We start from the raw sequence: 16,373 nt of genomic DNA, 5'->3' as shown, positions 1-16,373 counted from the left end.
CTAACCTGCACGTCTTTGGACTGTGGGAGGAAACCGGAGCACCCTGAGGAAACCCACACAGACACTGGGAGAATGTGCAGACGATGCACAGGCAGTGACCCAGTGGGGAATCAAACCTGGAACTCTGGTGCTGTGAAGCCACAGTGATAACTACTGTGCTACCATGCTGCCCACGTTAGGTGAATAGCTTTTGAGCCTCTTATTAGTCTAAGTACCTTTGTGTCTGTAAGGATATGGTGGAATGTCCAAATCCAAGCTGAAATGTGGGCAGACCTTGGATGCTGCTTGCCTGGATGTTCAGTGCTCAGACCGCTGAATCCTCAACAATGGTGGCCACATAGTCTGAGCAACTCTCCATTTCAACACTTTTGGCTGACAAGTATCATAGCAACCTCGCAGCAGAACATATAGCGAAATGTTTGCACACACTGCTTCAGTCCTCTCTAGCTGCAATTTATCTGACTGTTGATTCATAATGCCTGTTCAACATGGAGCACTGATTAATAGACCACAGTGACAGGGGGCGAGATTCTCCGACCCCCCGCCGGGTCGGAGAATCGCCAGGGACTGGCGTGAATCCCGCCCCCGCCGGTTGCCGAATTCTCCGGCACCGGAGATTCGGCGGGGGCGGGAATCGCGCCGGTTGTCGGGCCCCCACCGCGATTCTCCGGCCCGGATGGGCCGAAGTCCCGCTGCTAGGATGCCTGTCCCGCCGGCGTGGATTAAACCACCTACCTTACCGGCGGGACAAGGCGGTGCAGGCGGGCTCCGGGGTCTTGGGGGGTGCCCCCACGGTGGCCTGGCCCGCGATCGGGGCCCACCGATCCGCGGGCGGGCCTGTGCCGTGGGGGCACTCTTTTCCTTCCGCCTTCGCCACGGTCTCCACCATGGTGGAGGCGGAAGAGACTCCCTCCACAGCGCATGCGCGGGGATGCCGTGAGCGGCCGCTAACACTCCCGCGCATGCGCCGCCCGGCAATGTCATTTCCGCGCCAACTGGCGGGGCACCAAAGGCCTTTTCCACCAGCTGGCGGGGCGTAAATCAGTCCGGCGCGAGCCTAGCTCCTCAAGGTTAGGGCTGGGCCCCCCAAGATGCGGCGCGATGCCCGATTGATTTGCGCCGTTTTTGGCGCCGGTCGGCGGACATCGCGCCGATACCGGAGAATTTCGCCCAGGGTCTCTGCACTGGAAGCAGCTTGCACAGCTCTGGGCGCAGAAAACAAAAAGGGTAAAAGCCAAACTAGATGACCCTGAGAATCGCTTGAGGCGCAAATATTTGTTGATCATTGATCTGGTTGAGTCAGCTGAAGGTCAACAATCAACACTGTTTATGTTCAGTTTTTTTGTGGAGGACCTTAATTCACCACCGGAACTAGACAGCGCACCGTTCTTTAGTCCCGGAACCGGGTGAGGATGAACGTCTCAGGACAATGATCATCCGATTCCACTGCTAACAGACCAAGGACCTGATTCCCAAACTGGCGAGGGAATGTGGTCAATTCGACTGAGATAAGAAAATCTTCATTTTCACTGACCTAAGTGCAAATCTTGCAAAGAAATGGGCGTCATTTAAAAGTAGAACCATAGAATCCCTACAGTGCAGATGGAGGTCATTTGGCCCATCAGGTTCGCACCGACCCTCTGAAAGCATCCTAACCTCGGCCCAATACCCCACCCTATCCCTGTAACCCCACGTAGGGGCAATTTAGCGCAGCCAATCCACCTAACCGGCACATCTTTGGACTGTGGGAGGAAAAACGGAGCACCCGGAGGAAACCCACACACGGGAAGAATGTGCAAACTCTACACAATCACTTGAGGTTGGAATCAAACCTCAGGATCCTGGTGCTGTGAGGCAGCAGTGCTAATCACCATGTCTCACTGCCTTGCTTTTTTTATTATCACTTTCTATAATGTCTGTAACTTATGCGACTATGCTTTAATGGTACATGGTTTTATGCATCAGGGATACACGTTTTTTTGTAATACACAAGGGGTTGAAAAAGAGAACAGAGGTATGCATTTATTTCTGAGGTTCGGTGTACCGCAAATAAGATTCTAAATGATTAAGTATTGTTCTTTGTAATGTAAATAAACTAAATCTAATCTTCATTTTCAGCTCCATGGTTGGCATTTCCAAGGCCTGCTGAACCTACGACCTCCCACGCATGCGCTGACTGGGAATGGGCCGCACACGTGCGGCTCAGAAGGTTTCAATATTGATTAGGCCCACGCGCATGCGCGGAACTAATGTGCTTTTAATTCAGACATGCGCATGCGTGGCCCTTTCTCGCCTGACGCATGCGCAGGAGATCGCAGGTGCTTTGCGAATTGGAAATGCTGACCATGGAGTTGAAGACAGCCACAGAGCAAAAGCACAAAAAGGGCAGCAGAAGCCAAGGAGACAGGGGGAGGTTGAAAAGAACAACAGGAGAGAAGACAGAGAGAAGTAAAAAAAACAAAGTTCCCAGTAAGGGTAGAAGACAGGTAAGAAACAGTACACAGAGGGTAAATTCAGAATGTCCAATTCACCTAATTGAAAAGTCATCATTCATTCTCAAATATCAACAGATTCCTTAATATAATACATTCTCCAGGAAGGAAGGGTCCCAGAGGACTGGAAAGTGGCTAATGTAACACCACTGTTTAAGAAGGGAGTGTGAGATTTGAATGTGTGCTCACAATCACTGACACTGAGGACAAAAATACTAGAAGCAAGTTAGTTTTATTTATCCTTCTACAAGTCTGCAGAGTTTGGTGCCTCCTAGACAGGAGCACACCAAATAGCTTGTTTTGTCTGTTTATATATACTTTATTCGTTTATCATTCTCCTGCCCTCTCCTCCTGATTGGATCAGGTTTCACTGAGGTTCACATTCTTCCTTGTACGCCTTCATCATACATTATATGTCAGTATTCACGCTTCATCATACATTAAATGTTCACGTTAACGTACTTTTTCTGTCCAGTGGGTGGTTCCCTTGGACATTTGCGCAGCCTCAGTGACTTGTTTATGTCTTTAAGACTGTCCACTCATCTATTTTGCCTTCCCCAATCTATCTTGCTCAACGTTCAGACCTATTATTATTTCTTCTGTTAATGCTGTTCCTACTTCTTCATTTTCTCCACTTCCTCATGTGCATCTGTTTCCTTGTCCAAGCAGTGGTTTTCCACAAGCCTGTGTTAGTTTTTTTAGTCGGTTATTCATTTAATACATTTAATAATCCAAATATTCTCTTTCTCTCAATCCAACCTTTTTCTTTTTATCATGTGTTAAATAAATAACCTCAAGTACCGCGGTCAAGGCGCTGTAACATCAATTTAATCTGCCTCTTCTCGGTGAGAGCCGGGCACAGGAGCATGACCTGAGATGTTTGGTCTGATCCCGGTGCTGGGACTGCAACCATCCGGCTGACCACACTCGTGATAAGTCGCTGGAAGCAGGGTATCAGGCAAGGTAGGACCATAAGACCCAACATGACACAGACTACAATAAATGCTAAGGTCTTCCACCAAGTACCGTCAAAAATGTTGTTCCACCATGCCCCACCGAGAGGAGTCCAGCGTTGGACCGGGACATGAGCAATCTTTCTTAAATCTTTGGCTATCGCCTGCACCGCCTCTCCATTATTGTCAATATTTAAACCGCAATTCGAGAGATTAAACTTCCCGCAGACCCCTCCTTCCTCCGCGAGGAGATAATCGAGAGGCTGGGACACTGGGGTACCAGGCAGTGTTACCATCCTGGTCGAAAGTTTTAGTATACTCGCAGGGGCTTGTGCCTACAGGCCGTACCGTTGGTCCGGTTGGATTATTAGAGACACAATGTCGTGCATAGGGCGTGTCCGTGAGCACCCAGGTCTGTGGTCGGCGGACCATGCCGGTGGTTATATTCCAGTCAAATAAATCAGGGGCATCGACGGTAGCCCCTCGCCAGGGCCAACATTCACTAGTGAGGGGTCCGCCGCAGACCCAGCAATTGGTAACCTTAAGGGTCTGTGTAATACGGAGCGCAAGGTCTACAAATAAGTTCCCCCCAGCCTTTGGCAACTGTATCTCCCCCTTGAGCTGCTCATAGAGTGAGGAGTTTGGGGGTTGTTTTCCCTTCTTCTTCTGCCCTTTCTTTTTCCTCCTTTTTACTATTCTCTCTCGCACCCTGTCTGCCTTAGATCCCCCTGTACCTGGCTGGCTTTTAACACAGAGCCAATCTTGTTGTGGACAGCCTGTCACCCTAGTATTTTTAAACATTACATATTGCACGCCGCCTTCTGTGCAGGTAGTACCCTTCTGTGTGTGGCACTTCTGTGGTACGACTGTATGCGAGGTGAAGAGCTCATTGGTGAAGTATTGGGGCAGGCAGCAGGTGCCTGAGCGGAGTTCCATGTAGCACTTAGTGCATGGAGGCACAGTGGCTGTGCAAATGCTGAGGAGGGTACATACGAGAGTGATGATCATTGTGTCTTTCGGGTAAAAGTCAATGTCAGCGGGCGGTCTCCGGGTTGGACAGCCCACTCGGCTGGTAGTTCGTCCGGCGTAGGTTCGATGGAACCTTTGGTTCGAGTGGCGTGAGTCCAGCCTCTTTCCTTTGTACGGACGGAGGTCTCAGTGGTTAACAAAACCAAGAATGGTCCTTCCCAGACAGGTTTAAGTTTCTCGTCTCGCCATGACTTAATCAGTGTCCAGTCTCCTGGTCGGAGCTTATGGATGTAAAAGTCCAGAGGAGGTGTTTGAGACAGCAAACCCCTCTCTTTTAATTCTGTAAGTGAACGAGACATCGCCAGTAAATAGTTCCTCATAAAAATATCATTACATTCTATAGTGGGTGTACCCTCAGTTCGTCCCAGATAGGGTAATCCGAATAACATCTCGTAAGGTGTCTTTCCGCGGCGCCGTCCTAATACGTAACAGTGCCAGCGGTAAGCACTTAGTCCAGGGCAGATTTGTCTCAGCCATCAGTTTTGTCAGCTGGGCCTTTAGGGTGCTATTCATTCTCTCCACCATCCCGGAGCTTTGAGGGTGCCAGGGGGTGTGCAAATCCCACCGGATACCTAGGGTCTCACAAATGAGCTGATGGCTCATGACTTCACTTTAGAAGTGAAGTGCGTTCCGCGGTCGGAGTCAATGGACTCAATGACCCCATATCGTGGAGTTATTTGTTCAAGAAGGATTTTGCCGACCGCCTGTGCCGTAGCAGTGGCGGTTGGAAAAGCCTCCACCCATCATGTATAGTAATCAACTATAACCGGAACGTACCGCCACCGTTGCACGAGGGGAAGCTCGGTGAAATCAATCTGAATACGTTGGAATGGTCTGACTGCCAACGGGCGGCCCCCTACAACGGGTCGCCGCATATTCTTCTTGCTAACTTTCTGACAGATTATGCACCGGTCGCTCACCTGTTTGGCGAGAGTATGGATCCCGGTACAGGCATACACAGCAGGCATACACAGCAGGAAAGCATCACACAGGGCCTGCGTGCCCCAGTGAGATTGTGAGTGTAACTGACCCACTAGTTCTCTCGAGATTTCTTTATTTAACACCTGTCAGCCATCTTGCAGCCTCCATTCCCCCTTTTCATTTTTGGTAGCCCCTTGCCCCTGGAGCTGTGTCTGCTCCGCCAAAGTAAAAATCGGATTTTTGGTGAGGTGTAGTGGCTGTGGGATAAGACTCATCATGCGGGTCGGGCCAGTCACTGCGGCCTGTCTGGCTTCCTCGTCAGCTAACCTATTACCGCAAGGAGTAGTTCTATCGTTCCTTTTGTTACCGCCGCCTTCTCTTGCCCTGATACTAGTAAATCATCCACATATTGTAATAACTGCGTCTCTTGTCCTCCGTTATATTCCTCCAGTACTTGCTCCAATATTTGTCCAAATAAGTTTGGTGATTCCGTAAACCCCTGCGGTAAAACTGCCCACCTATACTGTTGTTTTCGCCTAGTATATGGGTTCTCCCACTCAAATGCAAAAATGTCTTGACTGCTCTGGTCTATTGGACAACTCCAAAATGCATCCTTAAGGTCTATGACGCTAAACCACTTACTACAATGGGGTATCTGTCCCATTATAGTGTATGGGTTGGGCACCACTGGGTGGCGCTTCCGCACAATCTTATTTAATTCCCTTAAATCCTGGACCATTCTATACGTTCCATTAGGCTTCTTAACTGGTAGAATTGGAGTGTTAAAGGGGGACATACAGGGTTCTATTACACCGTCCGTTTCTAGTAGGTCCATGACAGGCTGGAGTCCTTTTCGTCCTTCCATTGATATCGGGCATTGTCTTACTCGCACGGGTTCACAGCCTGTCTTTAGGCTGATTTTCAATGGGGGTATAAGTAACCCTCCCCTATTTCCTTGGCTTGCCCATACCGTGGGGTCTATTTCTTTTTCGTTTTCTTTCGTAATGTTATACATCTTTATTTTCGCTTTTCCATCCACTGGTGCGGTCCCTAACCTCAATTGGACCTGTAGATCCCTTCCCATAAGATTTATTCCTGCCTGCGGGATTAATATTAAGGTTTCCACAGCCTCTCTGGTCTGATACTTGACCAGTACGTCTTCTATTTCAGGGACTGTTATCGTTTTTCCTCCCACCCCTGCCACTTTTATTTCTTTCTTTCCCAGTTTTCTTCCCTTTGGTACCTCAGTCACACTTGATCTTTCCGCTCCTGAGTCTACCATAAATACCACTTCCTCTCCCCGGGGTCCCACTTTCAAGTTTACCAAGGGCTCCCTTCTATATCCTTCTATCCCCAGGGAGTGGAGCCCCTGACTCTCCTATTCGTCTCCTTGCAACAAGGAGTACACTTTTGTTTCCTTCTGTCTTTTCGGGCAATCCCTCTTAAAATGTCCTTCCTCATCACAGTAATAACATTTCAAGGGTCCTGTTTCCCAGTTTCCCATCCCAGCACCTCCTTGTCCTCGGCCTCTTCCTTGTCCCCTTCCTCTTCCTCTGTTCCCACTCCACTGGTTCATTTGTCCCCAGCCTCTTCTACCTCTCCCGTCTCTACTTTCACTATTCCACTTCTTTTCCACAACTTGCTCTACCGCCTGCATCATTATTTTAGCTTTTCCCTTTGTCTTTTCGTCCTCCCTTCTCACATACACCTTCTGTGCCTCCTTGAGTAACTCATTTATGGATTTGTCATTCCAGTCTTCTAATTTTTCCAGTTTCTTTTTAATGTCTGGCCATGATTTGGTGACAAAATTTGCCCGTAATACTTGTTGACTGGCATCTGATTCTGGATCCATGCCAGAATACTGTTGTATATTTCTCCTTAGCCTCTGCAAAAATATGGCAGGCGCCTCATCCTTCTCTTGTCTGTTTTCAAATGCTTTCTCAAAGTTCTGCCCCTTGGGTACCGATTCCCTTATTCCCTTGACTAATAATAGCAATATCTAATCATTTTCTCTTTTGATTTTCCTTTTGTACAGGAGGTATTCTCCCAATTTTCCAACATCCGCCCTAATGGACTATCTGGCGGGATTTCAGGACTGCCTTTTCCACTCTTTCCTCCGGGTGTTCCACCCCTCTCTTTACTTAGATTTCCCCCCATCTCTCAATCCTTTATCCTTTTGTTGGTTCTTCCTATTTTTCCCGTAAGCGTCTTTCACCTGTCACCTACCTTCTCCCCCGTCGCCTGAGTATTACCTAATAGTCATTTTTCTTACCCGGGTCTTGTGCACAAGAATTGCTCGACGGTCTGGTACCTCCTTATTTCTTCCTCCTTGCTTCTAGAGTCCTCTGGTCCGGGTCACGTCACGCTGTCAGTTCCAGGAGCAGTGATTCTTAGGACTACCGAAATCGGTAGGACGCGTCATCCCAGTGTTTCTCTTGCCCCTTCTGCTGGCAGGGTGGCGCACAATCCCGGACGAGCCCCCAAGTTTGTGAGATTTGAATGTGTGCTCACAATCACTGACACTGAGGACAAAAATACTAGAAGCAAGTTAGTTTTATTTATCCTTATACAAGTCTGCAGAGTCGGGTGCCTCCTAGACAGGAGCACACCAAATAGCTTGTTTCGTCTGTTTATATATACTTTATTCGTTTATCATTCTCCTGCCCTCTCCTCCTGATTGGATCAGGTTTCACTGAGGTTCACATTCTTCCTTGTACGCCTTCATCATACATTATATGTCAGTATTCACGCTTCATCATACATTATATGTTCACGTTAACGTACTTTTTCTGTCCAGTGGATGGTTCCCTTGGACATTTGCGCAGCCTCAGTGACTTGTTTATGTCTTTAAGACTGTCCACTCATCTATTTTGCTAAGCCTTCCCCAATCTATCTTGCTCAACGTTCAGACCTATTATTATTTCTTCTGTTAATGCTATTCCTACTTCTTCATTTTCTCCACTTCCTCATGTGCATCTGTTTCCTTGTCCAAGCAGTACTTTTCCACAAGCCTGTGTTAGTTTTTTTAGTCGGTTATTCATTTAATACATTTAATAATCCAAATATTCTCTTTCTCTCAGGAGGGAGGCAGAAGACGGGAAATTATAAGCTGGTTAGCCTGACTTCGGTCATTGGTAAGATTTTAGAGTCCATTATTAAAGATGAGATCGCGGAACTTAACGAAACTGGTGGAGGAGGTTTGGGTGGATCTTAAGAGGTGGGATACACTGCACTTAAAGCTGTCTGGGAGGGTCCAAGTGGTGAAAATGAATATTCTGCCAGGTTCCTCCTCTAACCTAATAATAAAACCCTCCTCCTCTAACCTAATAATAAAACCCATTGGTGTGAGGTAAGTGCCATATTATATTATTTTTTTCTTTTTTAAAAAATTTATTAGCCAGATCTTGGTTGAAAGTTAGAGGGATGGCAGGGAAGGGAGTGCAATGTTCCTCCTGCAGGATGTTTGAGGTGTGGGATGCCGTTAGTGTCCCTGCTGATTTTACCTGCAGGAAGTGCTGCCATCTCCAGCTCCTCCAAGACCGAGTTAGGGAACTGGAGCTGGAGTTGGAAGAACTTCGGATCATTCGGGAGGCAGAAGGGGTCATAGATAGCAGCTTCAGGGAATTAGTTACACCAAAGATTGGAGATAGGTGGGTAACTGTAAGAGGGACTGGGAAAAAGCAGTCAGTGCAGGGATCCCCTGCGGCCGTTCCCCTGAGAAACAAGTATACCGCTTTGGATACTTGTGGGGGAGGGACTTACCAGGGGTAAGCCATGGGGTACGGGCCTCTGGCACGGAGTCTGTCCCTGTTGCTCAGAAGGGAAGGGGGGAGAGGAGCAGAGCATTAGTAACTCGAGCATTAGTAATTAGAGAGTCGCGTTTGGTATGTTGCCTCCCAGGTGCAAGGGTACGTGATGTCTCGGATCGTGTTTTCCGGGTCCTTAGGGGGAGGGGGAGCAGCCCCAAGTCGTGGTCCTCATTGGCACTAACGACATAGGTAGGAAAGGGGACAAAGATGTCAGGCAGGCTTTCAGGGAGCTAGGATGGAAGCTCAGAACTAGAACAAACAGAGTTGTTATCTCTGGGTTGTTGCCCGTGCCACGTGATAGTGAGATGAGGAATAGGGAGAGAGAGCATTTAAACACGTGGCTACAGGGATGGTGCAGGCGGGAGGGATTCAGATTTTTGGATAACTGGGGCTCTTTCTGGGGAAGGTGGGACCTCTACAGACAGGATGGTCTACATCTGAACCTGAGGGGCACAAATATCCTGGGGGGGAGATTTGTTAGTGCTCTTTGGGGGGGTTTAAACTAATGCAGCAGGGGCATGGGAACCTGGATTGTAGTTTTAGGGTAAGGGAGAATGAGAGTATAGAGGTCAGGAGCACAGATTTGACGTCGCAGGAGGGGGCCAGTGTTCAGGTAGGTGGTTTGAAGTGTGTCTACTTCAATGCCAGGAGTATACGAAACAAGGTAGGGGAACTGGCAGCATGGGTTGGTACCTGGGACTTCGATGTTGTGGCCATTTCGGAGACATGGATAGAGCAGGGACAGGAATGGATGTTGCAGGTTCCGGGGTTTAGGTGTTTTAGTAAGCTCAGAGAAGGAGGCAAAAGAGGGGGAGGTGTGGCGCTGCTAGTCAAGAGCAGTATTACGGTGGCGGAGAGGATGCTAGATGGGGACTCTTCTTCCGAGGTAGTATGGGCTGAAGTTAGAAACAGGAAAGGAGAGGTCACCCTGTTGGGAGTTTTTTATAGGCCTCCTAATAGTTCTAGGGATGTAGAGGAAAGGATGGCGAGGATGATCCTGGATAAGAGCGATAGTAACAGGGTAGTTATTATGGGAGACTTTAACTTTCCAAATATTGACTGGAAAAGATATAGTTCGAGTACAATAGATGGGTCGTTTTTGGTACAGTGTGTGCAGGAGGGTTTCCTGAAACAATATGTTGACAGGCCAACAAGAGGCGAGGCCACGTTGGATTTTGTTTTGGGTAATGAACCAGGCCAGGTGTTGGATTTGGAGGTAGGAGAGCACTTTGGGGACAGTGACCACAATTCGGTGACGTTTACGTTAATGATGGAAAGGGATAAGTATACACCGCAGGGCAAGAGTTATAGCTGGGGGAAGGGCAATTATGATGCCATTAGACGTGACTTGGGGGGGTAAGGTGGAGAAGTAGGCTGCAAGTGTTGGGCACACTGGATAAGTGGGGCTTGTTCAAGGATCAGCTACTGCGTGTTCTTGATAAGTATGTACCGGTCAGACAGGGAGGAAGGCGTCGAGCGAGGGAACCGTGGTTTACCAAGGAAGTGGAATCTCTTGTTAAGAGGAAGAAGGAGGCCTATGTGAAGATGAAGTGTGAAGTTTCGGTTGGGGCGATGGATAGTTACAAGGTAGCGAGGAAGGATCTAAAGAGAGAGCTAAGACAAGCAAGGAGGGGACATGAGAAGTATTTGGCAGGAAGGATCAAGGAAAACCCAAAAGCTTTCTATAGGTATGTCAGGAATAAGCGAATGACTAGGGAAAGAGTAGGACCAGTCAAGGACAGGGATGGGAAATTGTGTGTGGAGTCTGAAGAGATAGGCGAGATACTAAATGAATATTTTTCGTCAGTATTCACTCAGGAAAAAGATAATGTTGTGGAGGAGAATGCTGAGCCCCAGGCTAATAGAATAGATGGCATTGAGGTACGTAGGGAAGAGGTGTTGGCAATTCTGGACAGGCTGAAAATAGATAAGTCCCCGGGACCTGATGGGATTTATCCAAGGATTCTCTGGGAGGCCAGGGAAGAGATTGCTGGACCTTTGGCTTTGATTTTTATGTCATCATTGGCTACAGGAATAGTGCCAGAGGACTGGAGGACAGCAAATGTGGTCCCTTTGTTCAAAAAGGGGAGCAGAGACAACCCCGGCAACTATAGACCGGTGAGCCTCACGTCTGTAGTGGGTAAAGTCTTGGAGGGGATTATAAGAGACAAGATTTATAATCATCTAGATAGGAATAATATGATCAGGGATAGTCAGCATGGCTTTGTGAAGGGTAGGTCATGCCTCACAATCCTTATTGAGTTCTTTGAAAAGGTGACTGAACACGTAGACGAGGGTAGAGCAGTTGATGTGGTGTATATGGATTTCAGCAAAGCGTTTGATAAGGTTCCCCACGGTAGGCTATTGCAAAAAATATGGAGGCTGGGGATTGAGGGTGATTTAGAGATGTGGATCAGAAATTGGCTAGCTGAAAGAAGACAGAGGGTGGTGGTTGATGGGATATGTTCAGAATGGAGTACAGTCACAAGTGGAGTACCACAAGGATCTGTTCTGGGGCCGTTGCTGTTTGTCATTTTTATCAATGACCTAGAGGAAGGCGCAGAAGTGTGGGTGAGTAAATTTGCAGACGATACTAAAGTCGGTGATGTTGTCGATAGTGTGGAAGGATGTAGCAGGTTACAGAGGGATATAGATAAGCTGCAGAGCTGGGCTGAGAGGTGGCAAATGGAGTTTAATGTAGAGAAGTGTGAGGTGATTCACTTTGGAAGGAATAACAGGAATGCGGAATATTTGGCTAATGGTAAAGTTCTTGAAAGTGTGGATGAGCAGAGGGATCTAGGTGTCCATGTACATAGATCCCTGAAAGTTGCCACCCAGGTTGATAGGGTTGTGAAGAAGGCCTATGGAGTGTTGGCCTTTATTGGTAGAGGGATTGAGTTCCGGAGTCGGGGGGTCATGTTGCAGCTGTACAGAACTCTGGTACGGCCGCATTTGGAGTATTGCGTACAGTTCTGGTCACCGCATTATAGGAAGGACGTGGAGGCTTTGGAGCGAGTGCAGAGGAGATTTACCAGAATGTTGCCTGGTATGGAGGGAAAATCTTATGAGGAAAGGCTGATGGACTTGAGGTTGTTTTCGTTGGAGAGAAGAAGGTTAAGAGGAGACTTAATAGAGGCATACAAAATGATCAGGGGGTTAGATAGGGTGGACAGTGAGAGCCTTCTCCCGAGGATGGAAATGGCTGGCACGAGGGGGCATAGCTTTAAACTGAGGGGTAATAGATATAGGACAGAGGTCAGAGGTAGATTCTTTACGCAAAGAATGGTGAGGCCGTGGAATGCCCTACCTGCAACAATAGTGAATTCGCCAACAATGAGGGCATTTAAAAGTTTATTGGATAAGCATATGGATGATAATGGCATAGTGTAGGTTAGATGGCTTTTGTTTCGGTGCAACATCGTGGGCCGAAGGGCCTGTACTGCGCTGTATCGTTCTATGTTCTATGTTCTTGTTTATCTTTCAAGCTCTCCCGATCTTTATAGCAAAGGCCTTTTTTTCGGAAACTGCACACGATCATTTCTGACTTTGTATGGGCGGGGAAGGTGCCGAGCGGGGAGGACCCTGCTACAGAGGCAGCAGGGGAGGTTGGCGTTGCCGAACTTGCTTCATTATTATTGGGCGGCGAATGTGGACAAAGTGCGGCGGTGGTGGGAAGGAGAAGGGGTACAGTGGGTTAGGATGGAGGAGGAACCTTGTAAGGGGTCTAGTTTGAGTGCTATGGTGACGGCAGCGTTGCCAATGGCTCTGAGTAGGTATTCAAGGAGCCCGGTGGTGCAGTCCACAGTGAAAGTATGGAATCAGTTGAGGAGGCATTTGAAAATGAAATGAAAATCGCTTATTGTCATAAGTAGGCTTCAAATTAAGTTACTGTGAAAAGCATTTTAGTGTGGAAGGGATGTCGGTGCTAACGCTGTAGTGCGAGAATCATGAGTTTGAGCTTGGGGGGATGGATAATGTATACAGAAGGTGGAGAGAAGGGGGCTGGTCAAGGAGGGATCTGTATTTGGAGGAAGGGTTGGCCTGTCTGGAGGAGCTAAGGGAGAGGGTAGAGCTGCTGATAGGGAGTGAGTTCCGGTATCTGTAGGTTAGGGACTTTGCACAAAAGGTCTGAAGGGGGTTCCCTATGTTGCCGGGATACACCCTGCTGGAGTGACTGCTGCTTCCAGATGTGGAAGGGGAGGGAAGAATTGAGGATATATACAAGTGGCTGGGGAAGCAGGGAGGTGAGCGGGTGGTGAAGATCAAGGAGAAATGGGAAGCGGACTTGGGAGGGGAGATCAATTGGGGTGCATGGAATGAGGCATTGCGTAGGGTAAACGGGACCTCGTGCAAAGATGAGCCTATTGCAGTTTAAGATGCTGCACAGGGTGCATATGACTTGGGCGAGAATGAGTGGATTCTTTAAAGGGGTGGCAGATGAGTGTGAGGTGTGTGCGGTGGCCAGCAAATCACATACACATGTTTTGGGGTTGCAAAAAATTGGGAAGATTCTGGGCGGGAGTGTTCACAGTCTTAGCCAGGATAGTGGAGGAGGAGGTGGAACCTGACCCTTTAGTGGCGATATTTGGGGTCTCAGAGAAGCCGGAGCTCATGGCGAGGAGGAAGGCCAAGAGGCCTTCGCCTCTCTGATTGCACGGCGGCGAATTTTGCTGGAGTGGCAGTCGTCATCGCCACCGGGGGTAGTGGCTTGGTTGGGTGATCGGTATGACTTCCTGTGATTAGAGAAGATAAAGTATGAGTTAAGGGGCTCTTCAGGGGGGTTTGAGGAAAGTTGGGGGTTTTTTGTGACCGTGTTTGAGGAGCAGTTCATCGCGAGGGAGGGTGTGTGTGAAAAAGGGGATAAATCTGTATAGACTGTATAGTTGATTGTTGGGAAGCATGTTTCCCGTGGTGTTTGTTCGCTGTAACCTGTTTTGATACATGTCTGTAATAAAATATATATATTTTTTAAAAGATGAGATCGCGGAGTACTTAAATCTATGCCCTCTAGTTCTAGACTTCTCTTCCTTTGGGAAAAAATGTTGATTATTTACCTTATCTATGCCCCTCATTATTTTATAGACCTCTGTAAAATCACCCCTAAGCCTCCTACGCTCCACGGAAAAAAGACCCAGCCTATCCAGCCTCTCCTTGTAGCTCAGACCATCAAGTCCTGGTCGCATGCTCGTGAATCTCTTCTGCACTCTTTCTAGTTTAACAATATCCTTCCTATAATAGGGTGACCAGAACTGAACACAGTATTCCATGTGTGGTCTTACTAATGTCTTGTACAACTTCAACAGGATGTCCCAACTCCTGTATTCAATATTCTGACTAATAAAACCTAGCATGCTGAATGCCTTCTTTACCACCCTGTCCACCAGAAACTCCACCTTCAAGGAGCAGATACTATTTTCTAAATGGGGAAATGCTTAGGAAATCAGAAGCACGAAGGGACTTGCGAGTCCTTGTTCACGATTCTCTTAAGGTTAATGTGCAGGTTCAGTCGGCAGTTAGGAAGGCAAATGCAGTGTTAGCATTCACATCTGGAGGGCTACAATACAAGACCAAGGATGTACTTCTGAGGCTGTATAAGGCTCTGGTCAGGCCCCATTTGGAGTATTGTGAGCAGTTTTGGACACCATATCTAAGGAAGGATGTGCTGGCCTTGGAAAGGGTCCAGAGGAGATTCACAAGAATGATCTCTGGAATGAAGAGTTTGTCGTATGAGGAACGGTTGAGGACTCTGGGTCTGTACTCGTTGGAGTTTAGAGGGATGAGGGGGTATCTTATTGAAACTTACAGGATACTGCGAGGCCTGGATAGAGTGGACATGGAGAGGATGTTTCAATTTGTAGGAAAAATTAGAAGCAGAGGACACAATCTCAGACTAAAGGGACGATCCTTTAAAGCAGATGAGGAGGAATTTCTTCAGCCACAGGGTGGTGAATCTGTGGAATTCTTTGCCGCAGAAGGCTGTGGAGGCCAAATCACTGAGTGTCTTGAAGGCAGAGATAGATAGGTTCTTGATTCATTTTTTAAAAAAATGTATTACATACATGTATCAAAACAGGTGACAGCGAATAAACACCCCGGGAAACAAACTTCCCAACAATCGACTGAACAGTCTCTACAGATTTTTCCCCATTTTCACCTCCCCCCCCCCGACCCCCGGCGACGATCAGCCCCTCAAACACTGCTGCAACCTAAACCAAAATCAGGGGGCTTTCCTCAAACCTCCCTAAAGAGTCCCTTAACTCATATTTTATCTTCTCTAATCGCAGGAAGTCGTACAGGCCACCCAACGAAGCCGCTACCCCAAGTGGTGATGCCGAATGTTCTTGATTAATAAGGGATATGGGGTTATGGGGAGAAGGCAGGAGAATGGGGATGAGAAAAATATCAGCCATTATTGAATGGCGGAGCAGACACGATGGGCCGAGTGGCCTAATTCTGCTCCTATGTCTTATGGTCTTATGGTCCATCAATCATGACCGTTTCAAAGATGATTATTTCCCTGCGCCCTGAAAAAACACTTGATGGTGTAAAGTGGGATTACTTATTTGACTAGATTTGGATTTGGCGCTGAATTTATATCTTGGGTTCGCCTCCTATGCCTCTCCCCAAGCATTTGTATGCATTAATGCAATTAAACCAGCAGGGGCTGGTTTAGCACAGGGCTAAATAGCTGGCTTTTGAAGCAGACCAAGGCAGGCCAGCAGCGCAAGTTCAATTCCCATACCAGCCTCCCCGAACAGGCGACAATAAGCGATTTTCATTTCTTTTCATTTTTCATTTTCATTCGAGGAACTCGTCAAGGCTGCCTTCCTTCCCTGCCCTGCACTTTGTGCTTACGATTGAACCTCTACCGTTGCCCTGATCTTCCCCATGTCTGCAGGGTGTGCACCATGGTGGTGTAGAGCTTCCGGCCTCTATGTGCTGATGATCTTCTGTTATTTATTTAAATAAAAGTGAGTGCTTTCTGATTAATGATAGTGCTTTGTAGTTCTCACAGGCTATTCTCCTTTCCATCTAACTAAAATCAGGGTTCACTTATCAAAGTCACTCATTCTCTTTCCTCTCTCTTTACCTCGAACTTTATATTTCTGATTGCCCAAACAAAACTGGATTTTCAGAGACGGTTTACCTTTCTCTAACGGCAGAGTACA

General features: G+C 47.7%; 1 protein-coding gene across 4 annotated transcripts in view; it reads left to right on the top strand.

The window, feature by feature from the left end:
• The window catches only part of LOC140425369 (uncharacterized), a 122,376-nt gene that overhangs the window by 45,714 nt on the left and 60,289 nt on the right, over positions 1–16,373 (top strand). For 2 of the 4 annotated variants that reach the window (XR_011947843.1, XR_011947844.1), the window contains exon 3: positions 8,476–8,529. The exons of the other annotated variants lie outside the window; for them this stretch is intronic. The gene's annotated coding sequence lies outside the window, so the exon portion shown is untranslated. The remainder of the gene's footprint in view (positions 1–8,475; positions 8,530–16,373) is intronic. 4 annotated transcript variants of the gene reach the window in all.

Source organism: Scyliorhinus torazame, chromosome 6 (assembly GCF_047496885.1).
Source record: "Scyliorhinus torazame isolate Kashiwa2021f chromosome 6, sScyTor2.1, whole genome shotgun sequence".
Classification (NCBI taxonomy): Eukaryota; Metazoa; Chordata; class Chondrichthyes; order Carcharhiniformes; family Scyliorhinidae; genus Scyliorhinus; species Scyliorhinus torazame.
The sequence above is the reverse complement of the archived record's forward strand: the minus strand, read 5'-3'. Positions and strand labels throughout refer to the sequence as shown.